This window comes from Pleurodeles waltl, chromosome 3_1, assembly GCF_031143425.1.
Source record: "Pleurodeles waltl isolate 20211129_DDA chromosome 3_1, aPleWal1.hap1.20221129, whole genome shotgun sequence".
Taxonomy (NCBI): Eukaryota; Metazoa; Chordata; class Amphibia; order Caudata; family Salamandridae; genus Pleurodeles; species Pleurodeles waltl.
The window spans coordinates 930,932,435-930,948,042 of record NC_090440.1 but is presented as its reverse complement, the minus strand read 5'-3'; positions in this window follow the sequence as shown (position 1 = coordinate 930,948,042).

Here is a 15,608-nt window from a genome sequence, read left to right as displayed (position 1 = left end):
CTCTGTTGCAGGTTCTTCTTCATCGTTTCATTCTCTCTTTGTCACAGTTTTCCATTTTTCTCTTCATCTGCCTTTTTTCACTGTTTGCCTTTCTCTCTCTTGCATTGGTTCAAAGGCCTAAAAAACAGCCTCCTTGTTTTCAGATTGTGCAAACTGCTAAATGATGTGCTTGTTTCCATGTTTTCTGAGGGAGTAAACTCATTTATTAGGAATGTGCGATTAAATATTATTGGGACGTTTTAAGCTTTGTGTGTATTGCTTGCTGAGTTGCCTATTATATTCAAAATCATTCTTTTGTACATAATGAGTAGACGAATTGTGTGGAATATATAATCCCACTTTTAAAAAAAATGCCGCTACTTGTGGGTGTCATACATTTCACGCAGCGGCAGGAGACTCTGCTGTATCACTTGCAGATAGAATATTCTCTGACTGGTTTAATCTGACTCCTAATGGTTTAATCTGACTTCCAACACTTCTGTCTATACGAGCATAGCTCAGTGGGGAAAAGTGGGCAAATATCTGACTTTTCTCCAAAAAGGTTGCAGTTTCCTCTTGTGTCTTAAGAATTTATTGGGTGTGACCTCAATAATTGAATGTATTGTACTACGTCTTGCTGGTTTTCATTGCCTTTCCCTGCAAGTAGGAGGTTTGGGAGAAATTTCACTCCAATACATTAAACCAGCTCATCCTGTTTTATGCTTGAGGTACAGCATGTATCTATTTTGTATTGTCATGTATTGTAGACCTAGAAGAGGACAATAAAAAAGCAGTTTATTTAATCAATATTACAAAAACAATATTGTAAAACAGGCTACAAGCACATGTGCCTATTGTACTTCATGAGCCAAACAGTTGAATATTAGGTACAACCAAAGGCATTGGTGGGTATTCCCTTGGAGCAGGCGGGTCTGACATCGCTCCCCAGCACAGCTGAAGCATTACTGAGGCTAGATGAAACAGAGTATGTGGGTAGGCATATAGGGTCACCAAAGCAGGGTGAACAGCTCTGTAGTTGGGACTCGACACTGCTATATTGCTTCAGTGGCCTTCAAACTAGTGGTAGAAAGACCAGGCATCCCACAATGAATTATTGCCCAGGAGTCAAAGCAACCCAGTTTTCAGCCATATCTTAGGCTAAGGCGAGGGAGGGAGCCATGCAGTGTTTACCCATAATGATGCACTCTTTCCCTCTAAGCCAGGAAAGGCTCTGGTATTGAGAAGGTTTCGCTCATATTTCCTGAAGGGATATAAGTAGGTTTACATTGCAACATTGTATACAATGACATTCATGACATTATATCACCTCATCTTTGAGTGTTTACGCTTGACAGAGGCCCATCAAAGACCACATCTTTAAAGGCAACACTATTACCCTCTTTGAAAGGTGAAGAGACCTACTTAGTAGTTGATAAAGCATTTCTCAGGTTATGCTTTAAACAAGGTCAATAAATGTTTTCACCTAGCATGAAGGGGTGGCGAAATAAGACAATCAAAACTTCAAATAGCACAATTTAAAATGAAAACTCAAGTCTGAAATAAAGTTAAGGGTTTTATTACAAATTCAGACTCAGATTTATGTAAATTATTCTCAAAACAAGGACATAAAGAGGCAGAATCACCATGGGTTGACCAAGGTGACGGAAATGATTCAAAAGAACTAACATCAAAAGGACTAAACACTCGATGATGGTAATACAAGACATCATAAGGATAATCGTTTGGGTAGAAATAAGCACTGTTCAGCTCTTTTAAGCATGAAGACAATTCAGAAATCATATAAGTTTAGCTAGCTAGTGCAAGGGAAATCCCAACAGATTAGCAAATCACAATTTAACATGTACTGGGCTAACACACATAGAAAAAGGACAAAAAGAATTTAGAAAAATTACATCTGGGGCAAAACAGTAGGTAAAAAGGAAAGGCATCACCATTTCAGAAGCTCGCTCAATAATCTTTTTCTTGAGTCAGTGGAAAACATTCTAAGTCTCAACAAAACATTGGAAAAGATGGCTGAACTAAAGCAAATGCAATTAACATGGCACATTAATGTATCTCAAGCAATGCACATATAACATTCAGAATTATAAATTCATCATTAATAAGCTTTGTCAGTGTTCATGTTACAGTGATGTATAACAAACTCTGTTAAAACTTTCCACTAGCTATAATACAAACTTGCATTGTCGACATTTGTGTATAATATTTAAAGCATTACTTTTCGGAAATTCATTATCATTTTAGTGCACACTAATAATTAACATGATAAGAATCATATGGAGTTGAATTCATTGGTTAAACATGACATTTTAGGTCTATACCACAACACTTAAAATCAGTATTCCATAGGTAATGGCACTTTCATATGGGCTTTCAGTGCACCACTTACAGTTAATCTATTAGGACTCCAAATAACAAAATGGAAAGTTTGTCACGTATAGATGAATACGGTGACATCAAAGGTACCAATAACATTTCTGCTACATCATAATCATGAATAAACATTGCAGACTTGCAGACTTGCAGTCCAATTATTGTTTTGGATAACTTTTGGGAAGAAATGAGGTACGTATGTATAATAAACTGTATGTACTCTAAAGATATAATATTACTACATACTAATGTCAGCAACAGTATACTTAGAAAAGTATGAATTGCTTTTAGAGTAACTGCAAACGTGTTATTATGATTACATTATTTCTTTGTTTATATGACATAGACTTATATCATTGCCAAAAAGTGGAACACCACATGTTTTCTAGCTGATCATGACCATGCATCTGAGCCACTATTGTTTAAGGTCAACCTTCCCAGAAGCCAAACATTGGTCTCACAAGTCATTTAAAGTGAAACAGACTAACTAATGTGCATGTGTACAATTCCTTTCTTCATGAATCTGGGTCTTTTGACTAGGACCTATTCTCCAACAACCCATGTTCTCCTGCCCAGTCCTATGAGCATTATCCTGCCCAACCTTATACTTAATTTGATGTTTCCCAACTTTAGACTGCAACTCCTCCACATTGCTTCTGGAAGCAGGTAACACACTCAACCATAATGGATTCAATTTAAAAAACATCCTTTCTACCTTCCATGTGTTTAAAGGATACTATTGTCATCACACTATTTGGTGTTGTTTCGTGTGCTCACAAGGTTTCCCCTAATGTGTCATTTAACAGAAATCTTTACTGCAAGCTCTTTACGCCCTAGCTGTCATTTGTATGTTGATTGCCTCAACCAAACCATTGGTTTGCAGACAATGGAGAGCTTACACAAATGTGTAACATCGAAGTCCTTGATAAAATCACACATCTCTTCTGACACACATTGCACCCCATTATCTATAATGATTTTTTCCAGAATACCTTCATGAGCAAACTCTTCTCCAAGAAACTATAGTGCTGCCTGTGTTGTCACTGTGTTTTCGCTGTAATTACAAATTTCACTGAAACTCATTTAGGGCCAGATGTAGCAAAATCCGATTTTGCAACTTGCAAATTGCGAGTCTGAGCGACTCGCAATTTGCAAGTCGCAAAATGGGATGCAGAATGGTGTCTCAGACACCTTCTGCGACTCGCTATGGGGTCGCAAAGACCCACCTCATCAATATTCATGAGGTGGGTCGCATTTTGCGACCCCATAGCGAGTCCCTGTACTCACAGGGATGGTGGCCTGCTGGAGACAGCAGACCTCCATGTCTGTGACTGCTTTTTAAATAAAGCAGTTTTTTTTCATTTTGCAGCCCGTTTTCCTTAAAGGAAAACGAGTTGCAAAATGAAAAAAATACCGAAACCATTTGGTTTCGTTTTTTTCAGAGTAGGCAGTGGTCCATAGGACCACTGCCTGCTCTGTAAAAATATTTTTGTAGACATTCACAAAGGGGAAGGGGTCCCATGGGGACCCCTTCCCTTTTGCGAATGAGTTACCACCAGTGTGACACTGGTGGTAACTGCGAGTTGCTTTGCGACCGCATTCGCGGTCACAAAGCAACTCTGAATTGCGATGCGAGTCGCAAATATGAAGGGAACACCCCTTCCTATTTGCGAGTCGCATTCCCAAATTACGAGTCGGTACCTACTCGCAATTTGGGAATGAGCATCGCGTGAGGCCGTTTGCATGGCGCAAACTGCAATTTTCGCAGTTTGCAACATGCAAACGGCTTGCTACATCTGGCCCCTAGTGACATAATCAACCAAAATATTGACAATACATTCTTTTGGTTGAAGTAAATCATCAACCCACAATCTAAATCTAATTTCTTCCAAGCCTCATCAGGAACTTGCACAGGTGATAATGGTGCCTGATGAGTAACGCTAGATTTATCACTCTGCACACCCAAATAACCATTCTTGACAACTGCGTCTGCCATGCTGTCCACAATGGGCCATCAATACAACTTCATCAGTCTCATTTTAGTTACATTTCTTCCTGAATGCCCTTCAATAAGATAACACTTACGAGCTGCTCCCTGGTTGACTCTGGAGGAACTCTCCTGCTGTCTCTACATGCAACACCATCCAGCAAAACAATTAATTCTTCACAACCTTATGTTTCCTACTGAGTATCAATGTCAGCTACATCTGGCAAGAAATTCACCAGAAAACCCTCGCTCTTGTTATAGCTAATATCCTCCTGAATAAACTCTAAACACGTCTTCCTTTTTAACAGTGTCTGACTGGATCCACTGGATTTACTTGGTGGTCTTGTCAACATTTCCACACCAAATCTCCCCACTAGAGCCCTGTTTGACAAGTGGTACCCTCAATAAACAATCCACTACATTGTTCTCCTATACCAGTCACATATTACACTTCAAAATTGAACTCACTCATACGTTCCATCCACATTTCAATGTGTGGAGAGATATCTTGACTTTCCTTGCAAGCAAAAATATAAAACAAGGGTTGAGGTTACTCATAATTACAAACAGCACCCCAGAAGTAAATTTTAAACCGTTCTATTACCCACATACAAGCCAACGTTTCACATTGATTTACTGAATAATTGACCTCTGTTCCATTGAGAGCACTGAGGGCGAAAGCTATAACTCTCTATTTATCATCAACAATCTGTGACAACACTGCTCCCAAACCTTTAAGGCTGTCATTTGTTGTGCAGATAATCTTCCTGCACACTTTAAAGTGTCCCAGCATTGGCATGCACCCTAACTGCCCTTTATCTGCTGAAAAGCCATACCACAATTCGCAGACAACACAAAATCCTCACCCTTCTTCAGTAGCGATGTCAAACAATGAGTTAAAGATGCAACATTGTTAATGAACTTGTAATAATGTACAAGTCCAAGTCCAAGTACAAGACCAAGAAATGATCTTAGCTGCTCCTTGTCTAGTGTACTTGGGCCCTGACAATTGCATCTGCAAGGTCCTGCTTAGGGCTGATCCAATTGCCAGAAACTGTGGGCCAAAATATTTTACAGCACCAACTCTAAACTGGCACTTCTTCCTCCATAAGTCAACCTATTCGTTTGTAATAACCTGCACATGACGTCCATCAGTGTCTTGTCATGTTCCTCCTGCTCTATGCCATAAACCAAAATGTCATCCTGAAAGAATTAACTCTTTGTACACCCTCCAACACCATCTTTATAATGCTATGGAAATAAGCAGAAGCAGATGCCAACCCAAAAGGGATTGTAACAAAATATTAAGCACCTAAAGGTGTAAGAAACAACATCGATGGTATAGTTTCTTTGCTCAAAGCAATCTGATGGCATGCTGAGGATAAATCCATTTTGCTAAGTATGTGTGACCATTTAAAAGGGAAAGTTCTTCAGAGAAGTTGGGATGCTTTTTTGTCTACCCATATACATCTATTTAAGTAACACAAATCAGCACACATATATATGCTTTTTCTCCCACCATTTGGCATTAAAACTACAGGTGCTAACTATTCCAAGCATTCACTCACTTCAATAATTCCCATAGTCTTCTACCTCTCCAATTCAAAGCAGTTCAATCCTCAAAAGAGGAACTTTATGAACTGTTTGCACGACAGATCATGCTCCATTTTTAAAAACATTCCTATGTTAAAAATTGTGTTTTAGTCTGAATTCGTCCCCAAAACATCAGGAAATCATGTCATAATGGTCACCATCATGTGATGTGGGAGACCATCGTAACTTGGTCAGGGGCATTTGTGTTAAACATGATTCCTATATCACATTGATGCCACCATCCCAACAAATTATCCCCCCTTTTAGCAGCATAGACTTTACCAATCATTTCTTTTCCCTTGAAATGTATTCTCATATGCACATAACCAATCAAATCAAAAGCTACACCACCATACCCAACTGGACTTAGTTGGTTCCCAGAACAAAATATTCTCATCACCAAATACTGTTTCCCAATTTTTGTCACCAATAAGAGTGAAAGGTGAACTTGGCTTTGCCAATATGTCAATTTCTTTGTCATCAGGGGTAACCTTACATTCAGCCATCTTCATAGGTCCTTCATTGCAGCTATGATCACAAGGTACCAAATCATTCCCATTTACACAGAACACCACTTTTCTCACAGGCTACGCCACCTAATCAATCTCTCTGACAGTTGCATTCTTATTTTTCAATTTCTCTTCACCGGTCTGGCACACATACCCATATGGGTCTTGTTTTCGACACTTTCTACATACAGAATTTCTAACCATGCAATTTACAATGTTGAATCCATGGTTATAACTCCCACATCTGTAACATCAGCATTTCACTTTGAGAAATCTCCAGGTGACTTCTCAAGCTTATTAATCTAAATGTTTGTAGAACCTTCATTCACTAATCTATAAATTTCTGTTTTAATACTGATATCTGACTTCATCTCATTCACCCATTTGGATGCGTGCTCCATACCCCAAGTTAGAGCAATTGCCTCCTTCAGATCTGGATTTCTCTGGATTAACACAAAAGTAGCACTTGTGTGTTATTTGTACAACAAACCAACCGATCAAGAATACATTTAACAAATTCACACATATTAGCTAGATTCCTCCGCGAAGCCTCACAGTTCTCACTGCTCTCAATTTCTCTTTATTCTTGCTTGCTGGCAAAAAAGAGTATGCCTTTCCAGCACAATATGTATGTGTGTCATCCCAAAATGTGACTGTAGGATCCTGATGTAATCCTTCCTTTGATTCCCAGATTATTCAAGAGAACACCCTTTTCCTTGCGGGAGAAAACGTCTCAACCAATGGCTATCAGTTAAGAATCAAATAGTTTCTTCCACCATTTCCAAGGAAGAATCGGTCCACCAGGAATATGTGACAGAACAACTAGTTCCTAAACAACTATAGCCTAAACCACTACTGCTAAACAACTAAAAAGTCTCTACAACTAAGTACTGAACAACTACTGTCTGAACAACTATTGTGTCTGAATAACAATTGCCTGAACAACTAATATATATATATATTCTAAACAACTAATAAACCATAAAAACCAAAAGGAAAACCTTACCTTAAAATTAGTTGTTCAGGCAATTGTTATTCAGGCACAATTGTTGTTTAGACTGTAGTTGTTCAGTACTTAGTTGTAGAGACTTTTTAGTTGTTTAGAAGTAGTAGTTCAGGCAAGTAGTGGTTTAGACCTAGTTGTTCAGGATGTTTCCCGTCCACCAGCATTATTTAATAATGAAGGAGGCTGAGACATGTTGATAGATGCCTTCTTGTCACATTCTACAGAGCATGGCAAAGCAAATGCGCAAGAGATCGAAATAAAAGACGAAAACAACAGACCATATACCTTAATTTACACAATAACATGCAGCTCAGATTAGTTCCAGTTCAAAAAGGCTGTAGACTGTGAACCTCACTGAAGTTCTGGACATCTGCAGTCTGTGATAATTACCAAACACTTGTGTTTTAATAATATCCTTGAAAATGCTCTAATAGTGGAAGCTGACAAAAGTTACCTTTTAAGGTCAAAAACTTTCTTCATGAAGTAAGGTCTTGATGTGAAGCCACCTGATAAAATCAGGAAAAAGGGGTGCTTAGAATTCTGAACAAATAGAGCTCCATTTATGATGCTTCTTTGATCACTTTCCCTATTCAAAATGGGGGCCGATGTGACCACATGCTCACCATACACATAGAATTCAACGTCTCTATGTGAACATTCTTCGTGCCCCAGAATACTAGGTGCAATCAAACTCAGCAATACCGAGGAACACCGAGGACATTAAGGTAAACAGTTCAGGTGTGCAATGGTAAGTGGCGGTTGATTCTTTCCTATGGCTGACATCCCAGAAAACTGTAGTACTCACAGTAGAATAACTCACATGCGGTTTCCAAAAGTGTTGAAAGGTTCACTCTTTAACAGTTGGAGAAAATCTTCAGGGGTGATGATGGATCATGGCCTGCCCCAGTGCAGGCAACTTGTCACCAATTCTGTTTTATCTTGTACATGGAATGACTCTCCAAATCAGAGTCCTTAGCAAAGAGAATTGATTCTGCCCCTCAAGACCATCAAAATAAATAGAAATGTGATCTCTCTGTGCCACAACAGCTACTCTCTAGCGTGGGCTCTTCATCCAAAAATACCCATTGAATTCCACTACATTTGAACTCTTTGACCATTCTAACAAATGACATCATGTAGACATCACAGCGAAGTAACCACAAAATTCTGCTTTAACACAAATTTGATTGGCTTCCTTGGACATCAAAATCATTGGTATTAGAGAGAAATAGAGAGGTCATCCATAAAAATGAAAAGAACATCAACAGTACATGAATCCTGTTAGTTAAGTGTCAACAACATTTGTTAGTCAGATTGTAGCTTGCACAATAACAAATTTTCTGATTAATTCATGGGGGAGTGTGAGGGTGTCAGCAGCAGATATCTTGACATTGCCTTAATCCCTAATGTGCTTGTTGATCCTGGAATTCATTGCTATCCTCTTAGATCTGACAGGTAGGTAGGTAGGTAGGTAGTGTGTTCCCCAAAGTTTTTCACTTTTCTCTAGGATGTTTTTGCTGGTTCTCTCAAAGGGCTTACCAACCCTTGGCACTTTCCCACTGGAAGTGGGACAGTGCCAGCACCATCCTTCCATCCACCTGGAAGTATCACTTGCTCGGGTGTGCAATATGCCCCCTGGTGGTTTTCTTATGTAGGTATGGAAGCTGGCATCACTTGCCAGGGTGTGCACATTTGTGCATGGGTACCCTTATATAGGAACTGAGTCTGATAGAGCAGGCCAGTGTTGGCACATGTGCACCTTTTAGGTGGCTTTAACAAAAGCGTCCCACATGCCCCGGCAGGCTTGGGAGTGCACCACGGCATATGTGCCCCAGTCAGTGCCGAATACCCATGCGTGTTCGCTCTACCTATGAGAGCTGCTCTGCCCATAAGGTAACATGGGAGAATGAGTCTTATTAAGTATGGCTGCAGTAGTGGATTGCAGGGGAGCAGCCTCATGATGTTTAGTATCATTGGATTCAGAATGACAAACCCCTTCGAATGGTAAAGGTGGTTTTGTCATTGATGCCCTAGAAATGCCACTTCTGGGAAGTGGGCATTTCTAGGTTCTGAAGTGGTTCTGGTGTCTTATAAATTAGGCTTCATTCCATGGGTCATGGGGGGAGCACATCTGTGCATTACCCAGGTGACCGCTATAAAACGTGGGCATCCAGAATGACAGATCACTGCCATTTGAGGCCTGGGTAGATATACTGGGGAGAGAGGCTTTTGACATTTGGCTTCTTGGAGCCAGAGCATGGCCCCACCTAAGATAAAATCTGCATTCCAGAGCCTCCGCAGATACGGAGGAAATTTAGGGGACACATCTGTGGTTCAAAGGGAAACCCTTTGAACCACCCCAACGTCATAGGAACCGTATAGTATAACGAGGGGTTCTCAACGTCTGCAAGGCAGAGAAACCTTTACGAAGACACAAGACCGATGCTGCTGGACCATGTGGTCACACTGCCAGAGGAATCTTGTTGTGCCCAGGAGGATGACTGTCTGAGGAGGGGATCTCTTCTCCTCTTTCTGCTTAGACACTGGCCTGGGGCTGATTGCCTGCTGCTGTGTAGCATCCCGAAGGGCAACTCTCCAAGGGCAGGTTAGCTTGCCCCCTGTTCTCTGAGGAGGTCTGAGGGACATCAAAAACCTCCTGAGACTGGGGACTTACATCGATCACCTGTAATTTCTGCAGAGCGGTGCACTCTTCTGCACCTACATCATATGCTGGACTTCATCTAGCAGCGTGGCCTACATATTGTATCTGGAGACCAGAACTGCCTGGTGCGGAGCCAAGGACTGCCCACACTTCAGGTGAGTGGCCCTTCATCGTGGGGACCACTGCATGCCGAGATTTCTTGGTGGTGTGAACAGGATCACCCGGTGCAGGACCCCATGAGGCATGCTATTGTCGATTGTGTTGCATTTCTCTTGTGTGAGCCTCGGCTGCATCCTCATGGTGTGAGGTGCCCTGTTCATTTGTTGCAACCATTGAGGTGGGGGTGCAACCTGAGTTGTGCTCTACTTGGCCTCATATAGCACGTACGGTCAGGGTGACTCAGATCAGCTGACCCCCAATGCTGTGCCTCGTTTTTTGGGAACGTACAGCACTGAGCACTTTTCACATGGGATCATAACCATCTGGTGTGACTAGAGTCTTTGTGCCCGACACACAGCATCTCCGGATACAGGAGGTGTTGGCCTAGTAACTTATCATGTGCAGCTGGAAGTGTCGAGGGTGACTCAAGTCAACAGGCCTCAACGGTGCCTCTCCAACCAGAGGTGCTGAAATCGATAATTATTTGGTAACATTGAACTGTCTGACTGGGCGCCTCGGTGTCTAATAGCAGCCCCAGTGACCATCCACCTGTTTTTTTTCAAACCTCTGAGTGAACCTCTTGTGGAGAACCCAAAGGCCCCCTCCTCAATTGTTTGCCGGCTGTTGTCTTTACTTTCCCCCACTTTTACCCCGGACCTCTGAGACCTACGACTTAGCCGCAAGCGGCCTAGTAACAAGGGAAAGGTTGATGTAATCTTTGGTTCATGGAGGGATGGGATAGTCGAAGCTGATTGGTGTGTGAAGGGCTTTTTGGCACCCAGGGTGCTTGCAAACACAGTGGCATCCATTAGCCGGATATCAGGGTATCACATTAGGGTGCTGGGAGTGAGCGTGTACGATTGGGTGTGTGCATGGGCTGAAAGATACCCATGGCACACCACGACACTGCAGAGTGGATGTGTGGGTGTGGGTGTATGGGAAGGCAGTACTGTGGTGCTGCTGGTCATGTTTATCCTATCAAGGAGTTCTTACAGTTGGCATTACGACTTACTAGTGTGGCTTCGGCTGCAGTGTTACTCAAAAGTATTGTAAACCTTGTATGTACATTTTGCTGGTAAAGTTGGGAACTGTGGTGCACCCTGAACATATGTGTTACACTGACTGTGGGGAACTCTAGGGAAGGTCTTGTGCTGACAACTTTTGGCACCTTAAGCGGGGTGCAGGGAGGGAGTGTACTGTTTTCCTCATGTGTACATACAGTAGTTTGTGTTTAACACAATTGTGACTTCCATTGCTAATTCGGTATAGGCCCAGAGTTACATTATAACCATACAGTGTTGACAATGTGTTTAGAATACAATTATTTTATACATAAACTGTGTCTGAAGTCTCCTTTGTACCGCTCAGAGTGGTTGTGGTGGTGAAGTGCTGTGTCTTTGCTTTACACATTGCGTCTGTGATACGGCTGATTGCTCAGTGCCAATCTACCCAAGGGTGAGTACAGGTTATACAGTGAGTGTAATCACCCACCCCTGACAGGAGTGGGGGGCTCTGCCTGGCTAGGGGCTTGCCTCAGCGAACCAGAGCGAGCCACCTCCAACACATCCAAACTCAAATTCAAAAATCTGCACCAGCAGAGAGATGTGGGAAGGCTCTGCAAGCCCAGGATTTAAAATAGCAACACATTTCAGCTGTGGATCCTTTTCTGTTTGTCTAAGTGCAATCACACACAGAAACAGGAACTTTCACAGTTTATTTCAGTCTTTATTCATTTATTGCAGAAAAGAACACAACAGAATTGGTGCTGTTAGCTAGGATTGACAAGGATACAGAGCAGGAGCGATAGAGAAAGGGTTGGTCCCAGTTGCAGATAGTGACTGTAAACAACAATGTTGATGTGTAAACTCAAAGGATAAAGCATTTTCTGTGTTTTTAATTTTTTTTAAGGGTATATGGGAGTGGTTGGTCCTTATGATTGATGGATGGTGTTCCAAAGTGTTAGAAATTGGGTCTTTAGTTGGCAGTCCGTTTGCACCATGTCCAAGTAAGGACCCTCACTGTAGTCAGGATAAGGGAGATACCCGCTCAGATAACCCTTGCTCACCCACCTAGTAGCTTGGCACGATCAGTCAGGCTTATCTCAGAAGCAATTTGTAAAGCATTTGCACATAACACGCAGTAACACAGTGAAAAGACTACAAAAGAACAACACACCAGTTTTAGAAAAATTGCCAATATTTATCTATGGAAAGCAAGACCAAAACGAGAAAAATCCAACATACAGTAATAAAGATATGAATTGTGCAAGAATTAACTTAAAAATACAGTTCCTTGAAGTCGATAGCTCCACCTGGGGCTATCACGGTGTTGTGATGAACAGCACTAACAGTTCAGGCTGGCCCCGGTGTTGTGGGCCAGCTATGGTGTCGGGAAGACCTGCAAACAGTACCTTTGGATTTGCAGGCCGTCTTGATCCTCGCTGTGAGCTCCAGAGAATGGTGTCACTGGTGTCGCAGTGTCGGTTGGTTGGTACGGGGGTCGTCGGGCCCTTGAAGTCACATGCATTGCAGATCGAACTCCAGGCTGACGAAGTCAGGAACGCTGGCCTGGATAGTGGTGGGGCTGCAGTGCGAAGCGGGACAGTGCAACGTGAAGTGCCCACAGGTCACGGTGCAGGCAGCTGCTCAGTGATGGTCGTCCAGCGGCATCGGTGAGACCAGGGCTACGGTGTGAAGTAGGACAGTACGACGTGTGGTGTCACCAGGTCACGGTGCAGGCAGGGCCATAGTCATTGCTGAAGCGCTGTTGTGGGTAGGCCCAAGTCGACGTTGCGGAACGGGTCACGGTGTGGACAGGGATGTCGGTTGAGGACACTGGAGTTGATGGTGCTGGCTTTGGTGGACCAAGGCTGTGGTGCGGCATGGGACAGTGCTTTGTGTCCCTCACGAGTGGTGTCCATAGGCCACAGGGCAGGCAGCGGCACTGGTTTCAGCAAGAGCGGTGATGTCGGGGATGCCCAGGCTGTGGTGTGAGCAAGACTATGCTGGAATGCGGGGCCCACAGATCACGGTGCGAGCAGTGGCTTGGTGGTGGCGTCAGATGACGGCATTGGTGAGACCAGGGTTGCGGTATGAAGTGGGGCAATGCAACTCAGCAGGTTACAGTGCCAGTCAGCGGTGTTGTTGACGGCGTCGCAGTGGTTTTTCTTCTTGAACAACACAAAAAACACAGTTCCCAGAGCTGTAGGCAGAGGAAACTGAAGTCTTTGATATCCCTGAGACTTTCAACAGGAGGCAAGCTCTACTCCAAGACCTTGAAGATCTTTCTCAAGCAGGATACACAGCAAAGTTCACCCTTTGCTCTCCTTTAAGGGTGAAATAGCAACTGCAGACCAACCCAGCAAAGCAACAAAGCAATGGGGCAGTACTCCTCCTCCAGCTCTTCAGCTCTTCTCCTTGGCAGAGGTTCCTCCTGATTCCAGAAAGCTTCTAAAATTCTGGGGCTCAGGGTCCAATATTTATACCCCCTTTCTGCCTTTGAAGTAGGCAAACTTCAAAGGAAAGTCTCAGTTGTTTGCAAGATCCTTCCTTGTCCAGGCCAGGCACCAGGCACACACCAGGGGGTTGGAGACTGCATTGTGTGAAGACAGGCAAAGCCCTTCCAGGTGTGAGAGATCTCTCCTCCCTCCGGTCAGATGGCTCATGAGGATATGCAGCCTACACCCCAGTTCCATTTGTGTCACTGTCTAGAGGGAATTCACAAAAGGATGATGGACGGAGTGCTGAACAATGCAAATACTCACCCCCAGTCACAGATCTGGGTTTAATCCATTGTTCTTTTGCTCACCATGCCACCCCACTTTGGACCCAGCCATATGCAAATCAGTCTTGACCCTGTTCCCTCATGGGAACAGTCCAGCCCGAACTGCCAAGCCAGGTCCTGCCTGGACCGGAAACAAGCATCCTGGGACCGGTTTCACCCTTCATCAGCCTGGCTAGCTTGAATCCAGTGGCACAGTGAGCAATGGACCCATGTCTGGGCATACCTTTCCCACTTAGGGCAACTTTAGCAACACAAAAGGATGATGGACGGAGTGCTGAACAATGCAAACACTCACCCCCAGTCACAGATCTGGGTTTAATCCATTGTTCTTTTGCTCACCATGCCACCCCAGTTTGGACCCAGCCATATGCAAATCAGTCTTGACCCTGTTCGCTTATGGGAACAGTCCAGCCCGAACTGCTAAGCCAGGTCTTCCCTGGACCGGAAACAAGCATCCTGGGACTGGTTTCAGGGTTTCACCCTTCATCAGCCAGGCTAGCTTGAATCCAGTGGCACAGTGAGCAAGGGACCCACGTCTGGGCATACCCTTCCCATTTAGGGCAACTTTAGCAAAACAAAAGGATGATGGACGGAGTGGTGAACAATGCAAACACTCACCCCCAGTCACAGATCTGGGTTTAATCCATCGTTCTTTTGCTCACCATGCCACCCCAGTTTTCACCCAGCCATATGCAAATCAGTCTTGACCCTGTTCCTTCATGGGAACAGTCCAGCCCGAACTGCCAAGCCAGGTCCTCCCTGGACCCGAAGCAAGCATCCTGGGACCAGTTTCAGGGTTTCACCCTTCATCAGCCAGGCTAGCTTGAATCCAGTGGCACAGTGAGCAAGGGACCCACGTCTGGGCATACCCTTCCCACATAGGGCAACTTTAGAATCACAAAAGGATGATGGATGGAGTGCTGAACAATGCAAACACTCACCCCAGTCACAGATCTGGGTTTAATCCATCATTCTTTTGCTCACCATGCCACCCCAGTTTGGACCCAGCCATATGCAAATCAGTCTTGACCCTGTTCCCTCATGGGAACAGTCCAGCCCGAACTGCCAAGCCAGGCCATCCCTGGACCAGTAACAAGCATCCTGGGATCGGTTTCAGGGTTTCACCCTTCATCAGCCAGGCTAGCTTGAATCCAGTGGCACAGTGAGCAAGGGACCCACGTCTGGGCATACCCTTCCCACTTAGGGCAACTTTAGCAACACAAAAGGATGATGGACGGAGTGCTGAACAATGCAAAGACTCACCCCAGGTCACAGATCTCGGTATAATCTATTGTTCTTGTGCTCACCATGCCACCCCAGTTTGGACCCAGCCATATCCAAATCAGTCTTGACCCTGTTCCCTCATGGGAACAGTCCAGCCCGATCTGCCAAGCCAGGTCCTCCCTGGACCAGAAACAAGCATCCTGGGACCGGTTTCAGGGTTTCACCCTTCATCAGCCAGGCTAGCTTAAATCCAGTAGCACAGTGAGCAAGGGACCGACGTCTGGGCATACCCTTCCCACTTAGGGCAACTTT